Source organism: Phyllostomus discolor, chromosome 6 (assembly GCF_004126475.2).
Source record: "Phyllostomus discolor isolate MPI-MPIP mPhyDis1 chromosome 6, mPhyDis1.pri.v3, whole genome shotgun sequence".
NCBI lineage: Eukaryota > Metazoa > Chordata > Mammalia > Chiroptera > Phyllostomidae > Phyllostomus > Phyllostomus discolor.
This window is the reverse complement of record NC_040908.2, coordinates 102566767-102583930: the sequence shown is the minus strand read 5'-3', so window position 1 is coordinate 102583930 and position 17164 is coordinate 102566767. Positions and strand designations below refer to the sequence as shown.

The 17164-nt window shown below is 39.8% G+C and overlaps 1 pseudogene; it reads left to right on the top strand.

Annotated features, from left to right (window-relative positions):
- The first annotated feature begins 4912 nt into the window (after positions 1 to 4912).
- Positions 4913 to 5981, top strand: LOC114498824 (annotated as a pseudogene).
- The last annotated feature ends 11183 nt before the right edge of the window (positions 5982 to 17164 follow it).

Below are 17164 nucleotides of genomic sequence, written 5' to 3'. Positions count from 1 at the left end.
TTCAAATGCTCCAGCTGATTTGATGTGTATCTATCAATAATTGTCCAACTCAAATACTATCCAACCATTTAATTTAGTTTCATGTCTCCTCCCTGAGGACGAAGCTGTCCATCTTAACCCACTAAGTGTCTAGCTTTGACGCTTCCCTCTATTTCTCTTCTGCAGTGGTTCCCTGATTCCTGGGTACCGTGTCTTCTCTTTATTCTTTTATCCTGTCAATTTACTGTACTAGAATCTCCAGTAACTTCCTGAGACAGATACATGGAAAATTGGTTTTTGACTTCTTGATTTATATCTTGATTGATAGATTGGTTTGGTATAAAAACCTAAATTAAAGTCATTTTCCTTTAGAATTTTATAAACATTTCTCTACCACCTTCTAAAGTCCAGCATTCCAGCCATTTGAGTTCCATCTTTTGATGCGATTTGTTTCTTCTGTCTTTGTGTTTTTCTGAATTTTGAGGCAACTTGCCTCAATGTGGACCTGTTCGTATTTGTTGATCTGGGTAATTGGTTGACCCTTTCAGTCTAGAAATCCACAACCATTAAAGGAGGGAAATTTTCCTATATTATTTCTTTGATAATTTCTTACTCTCTATTTTATCAGTTCTTTCTGGAACTCTTTTGAGATGGATGTTAGTTCTCCTGGTTTGATCTCTAATTTTTTAAAAATGTTCTCCAATATTTACCTTTTCATATAGTTATTCTATTTTCTGTACATATCCTTCATTTTGTCTATCACTTTATCTATTGCTGTATTTTTAATAAAATTAACCAATTTCTTTGTATCAGTCGGGGTACTTAGTTGCAAGCATGAGAAGCCAGCTCTGCCTAATTAAATAGGAAGGGAATGTACGTAAAACATTTGGGTAGCTTATAGAATATATGTGAGACTAAAGGTCAAATTTAGAGGCTACAACCAAGAAACCTAATTACCTTAGAAGAACTTGTTCTGTAAAGATGCTACTTCACCGTTGCTAGGCATAGTCACCACAGTTTGCACTACCAAAGCCACCAACACTGGGTACTGGATGCTGTCACCATATACCCCTGAAAGCTGGAAATAGCTGCCACCACAACTTCCAGACTCACCAGAATGGATCTGTGTGGTACCTGAGTCTTCCTGTCCCTAGATGCTAATTTCAAGTATGGAGAAGCTGACCATGCACTAGTTGCAAGCAAATGCTTGGCATTTTCAGTTTCAATATTGGAGGGTGATTCACCCTCACAAGCAGGGACATAGGTATAGACAAAGATTATTACCGATTTTCAGTGAATCCTGATGCATATTGGGAAACCTCAGTCTAAGATAAGCTTATAAAGATTCAGACAGAAAGAAAATATGGTGACAGCTCAAGATGATAATACAGGAAGGATTTGTAGTATTCAACATATTTCTATGAATCATTTATGATGCATAATGCAAAGGGCAATATCTCTACTATTCCTCTTTGTGCAAGGCCCATCAATAGGAAAACAAGTGAAGGAAAAACAGAAGTATTTTTAAAACTGAAGTGACACAAAGCTGGAAGGTACTTTTAAGGTCCAAGCCTGGACTGCTGAATATTTACATTAGCAAGTCACACACTGCCTCTGTTTTCCAGCCAGTTTCACAACGTAGATCTTAGGGTGAGCTGTTTTCTATCCCCTGGGAGCTCTGTCCCTCCACCAACTCCAGTTCAGCCCTCTGAGGTCATACACAAGTTTAAGAACCCTGAAGGTATTCAAATGGAGCTATTACGTGCCTCCACCTGCAACTTCTCTTTTTAAATAGGTTTACCTATGTTTTGAGTGCCTCTTACCTCTTGATTCCTCTCTGTAGAGGGTTGTTATTATTGTTTTAAAATATGAAGTCTAAAAGGGGTCACAGTGGTTCAGGTGTGTTCTGATCAGTTCTGAGATCAATGACTCATCTGGACCGACACTCCAGCTCCTATAGGATGGTTGTCCAATCCAAGAACACATACAAGGCAAGAATTTCTTGTTCCATAAACATGATCACGCTAACTCTAGATAGTGCTTATTTGGAAGGAAGTTATCGATCAAGGAAACCGAGGAACTCCTGCTCTTCGGAGTGCCTCACCCAGGAGATTTCTACAGCTCTCAATCCCAGTGGTTAGGACTAAATCTTGTATAATTTTGATTGCAAATACGATGGGAGTATCAGGGCATTCTATCTCATTTGTTCATTTTACCTTATTTATATTCTCTAAATTCATCTAATTTTTTCCCTCATCAGTTCAGGACAGCAGCATCTCCCTGTTGGATTATTGCTACATCCAGCTACTGAAGTCCCACTGCCTCCAGTTTTTCACACCAAGAGGCCATAGTAAGCCCTCTAAAATACAATTAATAATGTTATTCTTTTTCTTAAGACCTGTGAGTAGTTCTCCACATTCTTAATCTTCTTAACATGACTTACAAGGCCCAACGTGACAAAAGTCCATACCCTGCTTCATCGTCATCTTTTACCCGCTCCCCCTCCCCCCCAGGCTTGTGTCTAATGTATAAGACATGATGAACTTTCACAAGTTTGCCTGAACATGGCCATATTCTCCTTCACCTTCAGGCTTTTGCTATTCTATTTTTCTGGAACTCTCTCCATCTACTATCTAGTACTCTTCACTTGTCCTCCTCCTTCTCAGGCTTTAGGACACCAGAGAGTTCCCCTCCTCCAGGAAGCCTCCCTGGGTCCCCACATCTAAAGGTTCCCCTCCCATGCTGCTCCTTAGCAAACTGCATAGTACTCCTAGCATCATATTTATCAAAAGTCTTTCTCAAGACAGCAGGCCAGGAAGTCCACGACCAAATGAATACATTAGTTTAACCCTTAGAATTCTTTGGCTTTGAAGAGCAGAGAAAAAGGACCAGCCCTACTCTATAAGGCTGAGAATAGAAATACAATGAGTATGGTGGAAAACCTAGAAATCTGTAAAACAGATGAAGATTAAAATAATAATAACAAAGCACAGTTTGCATTGAAAATGGTGGTATTCAGCAAATCCCAGGAACTGAATCACCAACTTTTACCCCCCCATGAATGCCGCCCTCTGGAGTGGCCCGGCCTTTTTAGAACCCCATAATTAGTTCTGAGTCTAAACCTAGATGATGGTGTTGACCTGAGCAGAGGATCAAAAAGAGAGGAAACAAGGTTATATTACATTTTTGAAGAGGAAGCAGCAGTATGGTGAAAAAATAAAGAAATTGAGTCATTTATGTAGAAGAAGAATACATGAGGGGAAGAAAAATCTCAGTCACTGAACTCCTGGGTAGGGAAAGCACTGTTTTTGTTTTGGAATGAATGTCTCAATGAACCACCACTGGTGAAAGGTGAGAATCACCCGTATCCTGTAGGCACATGCTCAAGGAACAATAATTGATTGCTAAGCCTCTCTGTGTAGAGGAGAAGTGATGAATTTAAAGTTCTGTTTGAAAAAAGAAAAAGAGATCAGAGACAGGAAACTCCTGGATGTGGCAAGAAAGAGACAATAAAATATTATTTATTCAAAAAAATGTTTGAGCCTCTATGGGTCCTTTTCTGGATATTTTAAAAGAAAACTAGAGGTAAGCAAATGTTTGCAGAAGTTTAAACTCCTGTCTCCTTAGAGGCAGAGACTTAAAGACCTTTTGAGTCCATCTCAGTCCTGTGATTCTATGACATTTCATGGAATCAAGAGCATGATTAAACCGAAGAACTATAATAAAAACAAACTTTAGGTGTAATTATAATACCCAAAAGTGCCTGCTTCGTCTCTTTTGTTGCTGCTTCTTGTGTTTTTCCCCTAAACAGCTTCAAACTGCAAATTAGCACTTTAAAAAAGATCCTGAGCTCTCAAAGGAAAAAGAAAAAGTAAATACTTCTGAATTTAAAACAGGACTCTGGTTCCATGTCAACATTTTTGCTGCTGCTATAATTTATTTGATACAACGAATATTTGCTAAACTGCTTTCTGCAATTTGTATTAGATCTCCCCGAGGATGAGCCCTCAAAGAGGAGTGGAATATGATCTCTGCTTTAAGGAACTCACAATCTAGTTTGAGGGACAGAACTACAATAAATAACACAAATAAAAGGAGATAAGTACAAAAGTGAGCTCTATGAATACTATCTAATAAGACATTATCATATGGGACATGGAAAAATACATCCCCTGCAAATCTTAAGCCTTGTCCTTTATGGTACTAAGGATACCATAGTATCCTTAATACTATGGTAATAAGAAGGGTATCCTGTCATCCTTCTTATTAAAACATGTCAACTGTATCAACTTAGCCTTGTGGAGCAAACAACAGAACTATGACAATAGATGACAGTGCAAAATGAGAGAAAGAATAAGGTACTGAACCAGAAGTTGGAGTAGAACTCCATGAGGGCTATAACTCCATCCTGGTGGTCAGAGTGTTCTGCCATAAGCCAAAGCGTAGCTTCACCTTTCAAGTGGTCAAATACAGTTAGAAGAGACAAAATTGCCCAGAATGAGTCAACCCTGAGGAGACATATAGCTCACTGCAATTATTTCATTCAGATACACATCAAGGAGAGGGAAAAAAAAAAAAACATGAAAAGGCAATTTGCCTCTTTCCCAGGCTGGTGTGTGGGAGTATGGAATAACTTTGGTGTGACAATGGTCTTGGGGAGCAACAGATGCTATTACTTCACATCATTTTAGCCCCACCAGCTAAGTCATGATATCATGCCCAGCACTGTCAGCTTGACCATCAGCTGTACTTGAGGCTATCTCAGTGGCAGAAAGGACCTGGGGTGTCTTGGAACATCCCAGGTAGCTTATTCCAATGGAAAAACCAGCTTGTTTGAAGCTTCTGCCCAGCTTGCCTTGTTGGTAGCAGAATCTGTGTCATCCCTTTATTTTTAGCCTTCCCTTGGGTCTTGAGTATCCCAGAACTTTACTGTGGACATTGGACTTACCATTATGGCTGTGGGAAAAAGCAGCAAGATGCTGCCACACATTGACTATAGCATGAGGTATATCCTGCAAGACAGTCAGATCTTCACTGATGCCTTGAGGCTTTTTGACAAATATATGAACTTGATCCTCTCTGATTGTGATGAGTTCAGGAAGATCAAGCCAAAGAATAAGAAGCAGCCAGACCATGAAGAAAAGTGAGTTTTGGGTCTGGTGTTGCTGCATGAGGGGAGAACTTGATGTCCATGACTGTGCAGGGAACTTCCCCCAAAGATACTGGCATTGCTTGTGTACCACTTATAGGAGCTGCAGAAGGAACTGGGGTTGGGAGGCCCACTGGCAGAGGAGTACCAGGTAGTGCTCCAATTCCTCAGGCTCCTTCTGCTGGTCCTGTCTGAAAGGTTGGGGGACCATCCCAACAGGGATGACTCCAGAGGAAAGAGGCATCATAGCAGCTGCTGCAGTTGTGGCCACTGCCAGCATTACTGGAACCCCAACCCAGTACCCACCAGGTTGGGGGACTCCTCCCACACTTGTGGGCTGAGCTACCCCACCATCAGGAATTATGGTTTCTCCACCTGGTATGAGACTATCCATGGGACCACCAACTGGGGTTCCCCCTGTTCCAGAGGCACCAATAGGCATACCCCCTCCAGGAATAAGACTCCCTCCATCAAGAGTTAGAGGTCCACCTTCCCAGGAATGTTTCCAAGACTCTAACATACTATTGATCCATAGTCACTTTTTTCCTGCAATGCATCTTGTGAAACTATATAGAGTATTTGTGAGATTTTGTTCCCTTTTTGCTGCATTAACATTCAGTAATAAATGCATAAAGCAATTAAACTGTAAAAAAACTACATCCCTTCACTCAAAATTAATTGTTAATATCTGAAGGACTTTCTGAAGAAAAAATAGTAATAATCATCTGAAAAGACAGCTGAGTTTGTTTTCCTAATTAAAACTGTACATTGTAATTAGTGTGTGACAACATTATACAGAAATCACTCCTGGAATCCTTTCTTTCTCATATCATTTTTTATTTACCCTCCTTTACTGAAAACGGGGCGGGGAGGGGTGGGGAGGGAGGGCTCTGAATTTTAAATGACACGTGCTAGACATTTAAAATATGTATTGCCCCAGGGAACCAGGAACACCTATTTTAAGAAATAAAAGAATCAAAACTATGAGATAAGAAAGGACAAAGGCTGTAACATACAATATATGACAACAGAACAACCAGTTCTGAGGGACACAAAGCCAATGGCCATGATTACATGAAAACTAAAAGATTAACTAAAAGTTCTCTTGAATTCAACCTCCAAGAAGAAAGGAAGAATTAATTGAGTAAGTGTGCATCACTTCAGCTAAAATCTGAGTAGTCATTGTTTCTGAAGAGACTATTGAAGAGAAGATCTGTCTTACAGTAAGCACATTTGTCTTTGAGTGATTGCTTTTCTCATTATAGTAATAGAAAAATCATACTGAAGGTCAGTTTTTTTTTAAACATCAAAAGGGAAATGAGACCTGAAAATAATCTCTAGAAGCTTCTTACTTGAAGAAAGCAAAAGTAAGGTGGCAGGTGGCTTTTTAAAAAGTGAAGAAAGGCCCTAATAACCCAAAAGAAACCAGCAGCTGCCTGGGAGAAGCCAGCAGTGCCCTGTAAATTCGGAACTGGAGGCAGAAGGTGATGGGAACATGCCCACAGCTTCTTGTAGGTCCTGTAGGCTCCAGTTTCTCAGGAATTCACATTTTTTAGCACAACCAAGATTCTATTCTTCATACTATAGTCAATAGAAGAAGGTAAATATAAAAAGGGAAAGTTAAAGTGCAGGCAGCACTCATCTCTTGATTCCACAAGACAAAGCCCAGGCACTTCATGGGTTGCAGAAGACTCACCTGCCTTCTTCTGCCTCACGTCTTGCCACTCTGCTTGTCATTTAGGCTTTGGGAACACTGGGTTGTCATGTTGTTGCACAAACCAGGCCATCTCAAATGTATTGTCCCACTTCCTACAGCACTACCATTCTTTCTTTGCCCGCTTCACTGCTGCCTGTTCCATAAGGCTCAGGAAGCCACCCCTGACCTCTTCAACAACCCTGTAACAATGACATGCTGTACCTGCCCTTGACCCCTGTTTATAATTGTTCTTTTGTATGATTGTCTTACAGGACAGAGCTGAGTCATGTTTACTACGATATCACTGGTGCCAGGCACGTGGCCATTTGTTAAGTGAATGAGTAACTGGGATATTTGTAAACTTTAATCAGCTATTCTTTCAACTTTTACTGGAAAAACTTCCCAAGTAATGTTTAGAGACTGTGGGGTTAACCAGGGGGAGGGAAAAAAAAACGGAAATCCACAGTGAGCCCTATGTTCTCAAAGAGAATGCTTTTTAATTGTGGAGTGGTTGTGTGGGGGCAGGGGAGATAAATTTAGGATATGTTTAAAAGATTGAGAAGGAGAAAACTATGAAAGAAGAAAAACAGAGTACTCTTATAACCACTCATTAAGCTGTACACGTTTACTTAGTAGTTCTAAGCATGTTTGAAGGGATTCGAGTCAAAAGGGGGTGATGTTGAGATACTTTGCAGATGAATTGTAGCTTATGATTATAAAATTACTATGTATGACATTAAATTATAGGTCCATGTTATATACATGCACATAACATATACTGCTATGTAATAAATATAATATATAATTCTATATGATAATAATAAACATTATCCAGCAATATCTCCCTTCCAGGAAGATGGGCCTAGAAGTTTCATTCAAAGTACACATTTGGAAGGATATATTCCCAGGGGACCAGTATGGCTGTTCTAAGCACACAGCTCAGTAGATGCCCACTACATAGAGCCTACAGGGACAGAGTCAGGTAAAGATTCCAGGAGACCATTGGATATATCTTAAAAGAAAAATCTTGGTTAAAAATAAAAATTTAGGTTTCATCAGCGTATATGTGGATCTTGAACAACAGTAACTGATGATGTTACCCAAAGAGAATATATAGAAGATGATAATACATAGAGGAGAACACTCAAATAGGATGATTAAAGGTGGACCCTGAAGAGAATCAACACTTAAAGGCCTGGATAAGGCGAAAGAAGAAGGAGACTAAGGAGCTCAGGCACATGGGTAACGTAGTGTGATATGGCTAACATGCTAGGGTGAGGCTGAGCATGATAATGGAATATCTCTGTATAAAATGTAGTCATACTTTTCTTGTTTTTATTATCTAACTTAATACAATTTTTGAGATACTTGTAAATTCAGAGAACAAATAAATTCACTATTTAAATTCACCAATTTGAGAAGACTTATGGTTAAGCTGGTGGCGAGGGCAGATGTGGCTCACCTCTTCAGAGGCCATTGTCCTTATACTGAACCCTCTCCCCATCCAGCCACAAAGCCGGCAAGCTGGTGCCATATCTGAGATTCCATCTCCTGGCTAAAGCTGTTTGCCCTGCCTTGGAGATTCATAGAGACTCTGCCCCACCCAAGCTGCTTTTCTACATGGATCACTGGTCTTGGCTCATGCTTCACAACTTCTTAAATCCTATCAAACAAGCAACAGCTGACATCAGTGAGCCCCAGGCCCAGCACTAGCAGCAGCCAGCCTAGACTCACAGCTTGGCTATACCTGGGAATCTCTAAGCCCAGCACAAGTAGCAGACATCTCAGATTGCTTTATACCCAAAGGCAGAATGGCCTCAGGCAAAACACAGGTGGGGGCTGACCTTGCCCTGCACCACCTGGGAAACCCCAAGGCCAGCACACCAAGTGGACAACTACAGATCACATTGGAGCACCACCACCCTGCCCCCGGACAGCTGATCCTCCACAGAGGTCAGAGGTTGGTGGTCAACCTCTGTAGCTGACTGGCCTGGGTAAATCCCTCCCATTGATCTGCCAACAGCAACAAAGGCTCAACTACAAAAGGAAGGAGCACTTAGCTCACATGAAGGGTGCACCTCAGGTACCCAGCTTGGGTGATAGGGGAGGCTGTGCCACTGGATCCTACAGGACACCTGCTACATTAGTCCACACTACCAAGACACAGGTCAAAGAAGCTCTACAAAATACATAGAAACAAACACAGGGCAGCTAACAAAACAAGGAGACAAAGAAACATGGCCCAAATGAAAAAATAGTTCAAAACTCCTGAAAAGGAGCTAAACAAAATGAAGATATGCAATCTATCAGATGCAGAGTTCAAAATACTGGTTATAAGGATACCCAAGGAACTTAGTGAGGACCACAACAGCATAAAAAATTCAGTCAGAAATGAAGGATACACTAACTGAAATAAAGAACAATTTATAGGGAAACAACAGTAGAATGGATGAAGCCAAGAATCAAATCAATGATTTAGAACATAAGCAAAAAACAACCAAACAAAAAGAAAAAAGAATTTTAAGAAATGAAGATAGTATAAGCAGGCTTTGAGACAACTATAAGCATTCCAACATTCACATCAAAGGAGTGTCAAAAGGAGAAAAGAAGAGCAAGAAATTGGAAATCTATTTGAAAAAATAATGAAAGAAAATTTCCCTAATTTTGTGAAGGAAATAGACATACAAGTCCAGCAAACACAGAGAATTACAAACGAGATGGATGCAAAGAGACCCACTATAAGATACATCATAATTAAAATGACAAAGGTTAAAAATAAAGAGAATTTTAAAAGCAGCAAGAGAAAAGCAGTTAGTTACCTGTAGGTAACTAACCTGTTACCTTATGGGAACTACAGGAGAGTTCCCATAAGGCTGTCAGCTGATTTCTCAAAAGAAATTTTGCAAGCTAGAAGGTATTGGCTAGAATTACAGGGTCCAGCAGAAGTAATGCCTGCCTGAATGTGGTTGGTAAGGTCATAATATGGGTGTAATAATTTATAGTTTTAATTTGAACATTTCCCCTAAAATGTCATATGGTGTGCTTGAGTATGATATTGTTATATTACAGAATTTCATGCTTATGATTTTGTAATAAAAGGGGGGCATTATTTGTGCTGGACCCAGTATTCAAAGTCATGAAATACAGGGACCTACAGCCAAGATCGTTGTACCCAGCAAAGCTATCATTTAGAATCAAAGGGCAGACAAAGAACTTCTCAGACAAGAAAAAACTAAAGGAGTTTATCATAACCTAACCATCATATTATGAAAGTTTAAAGGGACCTATTTAAGAAAAAGAAGATGGTCAAAACTATGAACAATAAAATGGCAATAAACACACATCTATCAACGGTTGAATCTAAAAAACAAACTAAGCAAACAAGAAGAACAGAGACAGAATCATGGATACGGAGAACATTTTGATGGTTGCCAGATAGGAGAGGGATGTGGGGGAAATGGGTGAAGAGGTGAGAGGGTTAAGAAGTACAAATAGGTAGCTACAGAATAGCCATGGGGTGAAGTACAGTAGGAAATGGAGTAGCCAAAGAACATATACGTACAATCCAGGGACGTGAACAATGGTGGGGGGAACTGACAGAAGGAGTGGGGGTGCTGGGTGGAGGGGGGCAAAGGGGGAAATATCAGGACATCTATAATAGCATAATCAATAAAAGGTAACTAAAAACCAAAAATTTGCCAATTTGAAATTACTTCTTCCAGTTTCATTTAAAATTAGATCACAGTTCTGACCACTGTCATTTTTATTGGGAATTTTAGAGGTTGTACATATAACTCTCCTTTCCCAATCCAAGCTAGACTAAGGCTAAACTAACATTTAGCCTGAAAATTTGGCACCCTTTTAAATCTATAATTTTCGGATAGTCCTTCAATACTCATTTAAAGGAGACCCCCCAAAAAATGTTTTCTATGAATAAAGATCATATATTTTATGTGTAAAAGATTCATCATAGCACTTAATGAATCACAAAGTTTTAATTTATTGGGAACTCATCTTTTATTTCAGTTCTTTTCCTACACAAATGAAGCAAAGCTCAAGTTAACTTCCATGGATATGGTTTTACAGATTGTTTATAATATTTTTAAAATTTTTTTCTGGCTTGAGTGTTGTCAAAATAGTTCCTATTTTTCTACACTGTTTATTCTTGTCCTTAATTGATATAACAATTTAATTTACAACCAACTTTCATGTTCTTTCACTAGCTCCTCAGAGCAACACTAAGAAGTAGGTCCTATTGTGTGAGCCTGAGTCCTATTTTCCAGCATAGTAAGTGGATCCTGGATTATTTAGGTGATCGTTTTTAAATGCTTCTTTTTAAAAATATTTAATTTTGAAGCAGTTTTAAACTTACAGAGAAGTTGCAAGAATACTAAAAAGAACTCTCACCCAGAGACCTCATTAGGTTTTTCCAACTGTGCCAGTAGGGTCCTTCAAGGACCCTGTGTGGCACCTGCTTGTCACATCCCTCTAGTTTCCTTCCACCTAGAACAGCTCATCAGTCTTTGCTTTGGTTTCCTGACCTTAACATTTTTTTTAATTATAGAATGTCTCTCAAATTGGGTTTGTGATGTAGTCTTGTAAATAGATTCAGGTTATGAATTTGGGGGTCAGAATATTACAGAAACTTTGTTCTTTTCTCTACAACCTCTTTGGGTGGCACATGATGCTTATTTATTCCATTATTTGTGGTGGTAACTTTTTTCCTTTGTAATAATAGGTATTTTGTGGGACAATACTTTGTAACTATGTAGAAATCCCTTTCTTCACCTCATTTTCACCCAGCAGACTTAGTACCCATTGTTGTTTCTTACCTGGATCAATTACCACAAAAATTGTTTCCAAATGGTTAGTTTCCAAAGCCATCATTCTTTTTGCACTTATTTATTAGCCGACTTTCTACTAGAAGGAAGAGCTTTCTCTTCTCTCTATTGTTTGTTTATTTGTTTGTTTATATCAGTATAGACTTGTGGGTCCCTGCTTTATTCAGTGGACTACAACCCAGAACTATCAGGATGTATTTTGAAGCTCAGAGTATCCCAAATTAAGCCCAAGGAGGCTTCAACAGTGGGCTGTGTCCTTTGACATGCCTCCATCATTATTTGAGCAATTCTGTACTACTTGGCACCACAAGATATTCCAGGTATATCTTTTAATTTCAACTCCTCCAGCTCTACAAACTGCCATTTCCAAGGAGCCTGGTTCCTTTCAGTTGTGGAGGTTCTGGAAACCAAAATCAGATGTAAGGTGAGCGTACCAGGTCCCTGTGGGCAGGCCCTTCCCCCATTTCAGCGGACACTGGTAGGAAATATATATGTATACAAATACACACACATGCACATTTGGCTCCATATTTATACTATTTCTGTGTGTATGGGATTATACCAGTATCCTCGTTCCTATTCTCTCAAGCTTCGTTGCAGCTTTGGTCCTGTCCAAATCGGGACCTCTCCTCTCCAATGGTGAGAAACCTGACTCCCATAAACTTGATCCTCCCTGTGGAGCCCATCTCTTGCTCCTGCCATGCTGCTGCCTCTCACTGCCCCTCATACCTGTGAGCTGACCCCTGCTGGGGCTGCCTACCCCAAGTTACCATCCTCATTTGGCCCTTCTCAATGCCTCTTTGAGAAGGAAGAAAGGAGGGGAGGGAGAAAGAGAGGAGGGAGGAAAGAAAAAACTCTACAGGAGAAAGGGGGTCCATAGTGCACTGTTGGTGGGACTGCAGACTGGTACACCATTATGGAAAGCAGTATGGAACTTCCTCAGAAAACTAAAAATGGATCTGCCTTTTGACCCGGCAATTCCACTGTTGGTACTATATCCTAAGAACATTGAAACACCAATACAAAAGAACATTTGCACCCCGATGTTCATAGCAGCACAATTTACAATAGCTAGGTGCTGGAAGCAACCTAGATGCCCATCAGTAAATGAATGGATCAAAAAACTATGGTACATTTACACAATGGAATTCTATGCAGCAGAAAGAAAGAAGGAGCTCCTAGCCTTTGCAACAGCATGGATGGAGCTGGAAAGCATTATGCTAAGCGAAACAAGCCAGGCAGTGGAAGACAAATACCACATGGTATCACCTTTAACAGGAACCTAAACAACAAAACAAAAAAACAAGCAAAATATAACCAAAGACACTGAAATAGGGGATAGTCTGACAGTGACCAGAGGGGAGAGAAGAGGGAATTTCAGGGGGGAATTGGTAGGGTTTACAGGAACAAATTTGGAGGACACATGGACAAAAACTAGGGGTGGGGGGTAATGGGGGGGAAGAGGGGAGGGTTGGGTGGGTGGGCTGGAATGGGAGTAGGTGGGAGAAAACTGTACTTGATCAATGATTAAAATAAAATTAAAAAAAACTCTACAGAAGAAAATGGAGAATCAAAAGAAACTTCTGGGCAAACTATCAACTTCCAGAAATTGCTGATTCATACACTGAAATAAGTCTGTAATTTAGTGAATTGACTCACTAAGCCAATTAGGCAAGTGGAATGTGATCTAATGAGACTTTTGACATCCCACCCTTACACGGGCAGCTGTAAACACATTTACTGTCCAACCTCAAAAGCTCACATTGGTGATCATTGCATTACAGGCCTGAGATTTTATAAGAATAAACAAAATGCTAACTCTGTCAGGAGTGTGCTTGTCTTTCACAGTTCGTCATCTAAGATAAACATAGCTGTTAGCCCTCTGGCCGGCACCTCCTATACCCCACCCCTACACACCACCACCCCGCCCCTCAGTGACCCTCTGGCCTCCATCCTCACTCTCCTCCAATGTATGCAGCACACCCCTTTCAGGCAGTCTTTGCATAAATGCAAACCCCATCGTGTCGTTCCTGGGGAAGAAACGTTGCAGTGGTTTCCCATCTCAAACTGTTAATGTCTAGATGCCTTAGCCTGACACACAAGGCTCCCATGACGTTGCCTAGTCCACTCCTCTCTGGGCCCTTTAAATAAACCCAGCAAGCCCTCAATAGCCCTTCCTGCATCTGTGGCTGCTCCAGACTCGTCCCGTGCCATTCTGCTCACCTTCTATTCTGCCTTCTTTGTTTTGCCAAACGTATTCCAGCTCTGTGCCCCAGAACCTCATTTCAGTCCTGCCCCTTGGATCTGCAACTTGGGTTAGAACTTTCTTGTCTCCTGACTTTCACCGTTGGCCATGGCTCACCCAGCGATGACTCCTGGCCTCTGCCTTCCTGTTCCAGTCGTCAGAACTGTGGGTGAGCAGTGCCCTCCAACAGACAGGTCTATGTCCACCTTTCTGTCTCATCTCCTAGAGCTGCCCCCAAGTCACCTAGTACCTAAAAATACTTTCAATTTCCTAGTATTAGATACTCTTTGACATTTTCCCACCCCATAATCTGCTCATCTTGGAATTCCTCCCTCCCCATTTCCTTTCACCATGCCCCCTTCTTGCCTCCCACATCTTGCTGGTGAACTTGAACTCTCCTTTAGCAACCAACACTCTGCTAAAGCCCCGCCCTCTGGAAAGCCCACCCTTCTTCTCACTGTCATTCTCAGCAGCCCAGGCAGAAACAGGCTCTCCCTCTTCTGCCCTCATTGGGACCTTTAAATACCTTTATTATACACTCATTACACTGTAAGATATTTTTAGTTAATATTCAAGTGTCTCATTGGAGTCTCTAAGACCCTAGGAGGCAGAAACAGGTTTTTATTTACCTTTCATCTTTAGAACATTAAGCCCAGGAGCAGCATGTAGAGTAAATGTAAATAATTTAGACTGAGTAAACAAGATGAAACAGGGGCCAGCAAATGAATTAGTAACATAGGCTGCTGAGTCCATCATGCAGATCTGTTTTCTCAAACACAAGCTAAACCAAAAGGACACATTGATATAGTCTTTCAAAATTTCACTTACTGTTTTTAAAAATGTATGTTAGCACTAAAGAAAAATTTACAAGAAGTTTAGGTATAAGGTCTTACCACCTTAACACTACTGTTTTCAGTTCTCTAAGTCTCCTTTCAAATTTTTTGCCTGCATGTACATACTTTACTTTCGCAGACATAAAACCTAATTTGTCTAATTTTATATTTTGATTTTTCATTAAAACTGTTCTCTTAATGTTTGATGCATTGCTATCTCATTTCTCATGACTAAATTATGTAACATGGAGTTGTCATAACTTATATAACCACTTCCTGATTTTTAGACATTTAGGTTGTTTCCAAGTTTTTTGCTGTTTCAACTAAGCATAAAATAAACATTTTTGCTTTTATTCTTTTAAGTGATTTTTTAAATATTCTTTAAAAAATTTAGGAAGTGAATGTGGCTCAAAAAGTAAGAACCTTTTTATGTTTCTTGGTGTGTATTGCTTTTTAGAATGTTTCTACCAATTTGCAATGTAGAGGCACATTTTTTGTCACAAAGAGTCAGTCCATTTTTATCAAAGATCTTACTCCAAGTTCTCAATCTTATTTCAGTAGTAAGTGTTGAGCTCCTACAGTATAAAAACAGTGTCTCATATCTTTGTATTTCAAGTGTCTAAAAAATAATTGATGCTCAATAGATATTTATTAAATACATGAATGTATATAAGTATATTCATACAGAAAGACATGCTATATACAGATAGGGATAGACATGGATAATTTTGAGAGAATCATCTAATCTAACTTCTCCACACACACCCTGACCCCAGGCAGAAGGCAGAGTACCGCATAACTCAATCCCTTCTAAATGCATGGTCCTTTGTCCTATGACCCATCGATCGATCAGAGGCTTTCAGAGGCTGGTTTACAAACTTCTTTAGTAGTTCATTTTAATGCTAACAGTTGCTAAATCAAATCGTTGTTTTCTTCTCTCTAACAAAATTCATCCAGGATACAGGGTAAGTCTGTACTCCTCTCCTCCCCTCTCTCCACCCTTCTCCTCTACTCTCCTCTCTTTTTTTCTTGCACTTGGTGAAGATAACAGGGAAGTCAGCTTCTGAATAAGAGCTTGCCAGGCCCTCCCTGAGCTTCTGATTCTTGTTTTCTGCATGAGATTCTGAGGGGAGTCTTTGAGTTCAAATATAGTATTTCTTTCTTCCATTTTTATCCCATCGGATTCTAGCATATGTTTACCTAGAAATTCAGAATATCAGTTACTGCTATTCTCTAATCTTAATAAAAATGTCTAAACTTTCAAAAATAGTATCATTACAGAATAGAGTATGGTATGATTTACAAGCTACATAAATGAACATTTTCTAAAGGTTGGGAATTCAAAGCGGGGTACATGTCCCGGAGGAGTGTGAAAGAGAGACTGCTGTGGGCCAAAAGGTCAGCTGCTGGCTAACTGCTAGCAGCCTGCCTCACTGGGAGGCATTCTTCCAGACTGTGAGTAAACTTCTTGTAAATCCAGAAATGTAATCATTTATATAAGCTAAATTCACTGGAGATCGAAATATAGAAAGCAAAATAACAACTGGATCATCAGCTATAAGAAACGTCATCACCAGTCAGGGAGCTTGGGCAGCCTGGTTGGCTCCCCTTCACTGAAGACAAGACTCACAGGACTGCCTGAGAGCTGCTTGGCAGCTGAAGTCAGCCAAGTGGCCCGTCTGCCTGCCAGCCAACTAGAGCTCGGTGTCCCCGAGGACACTGCTTGGCATAGACACCAATGTGTGTATGTTTCCTGTGACTGTCATATGTCAAGAACATAGACCTTAAACTCTAACAGATCTGTGCTAAAATCTTGAAGCAACCACTTAATATCTATGTGTATATCAACATGACTTTACCTCCCTAAGCCCAAGTTTCTTCACTTGAAAAATGAGATGTTTTAGAGTTGTGTGAAAAATGTATATGAGGTGCTTGGCTGAATGGCTGGTATATAATAAGGGTGTAATAAAAGTTTGACACCTAAGCATAATGCTATACACCTTTGAATCATTTTATGAGTTGATTTAACACTTATCCTTCTCAGGACAATCTTGTGTTCCTTATTCCTAGGTTTAATCACTCACTCATTTATGCATTTACATAGTCAACAACACTTTATTGAATCCTTATTTTGTGCCAGACACTGTCCTATGTGCTAAGGATACTGCTGTGAAAACAGAATAGAGTCTTTATCCTTATGGAACTTAGTGGTAAAAGACAAACAACTAACACATAAATAATATATAGTATGTCAATGTGTACATTTAATGATATAATGCTTTATTTTTCTCCATAACTCTTAATTAATGGTCAATTAATAAGCAATGATACCTTAGAAGAAAATGCCATATATTCATTTTCATTATTCCATCACAATATTTCTGGGAATAAATCATGAAAAACAATTATGAAACCTCTTTC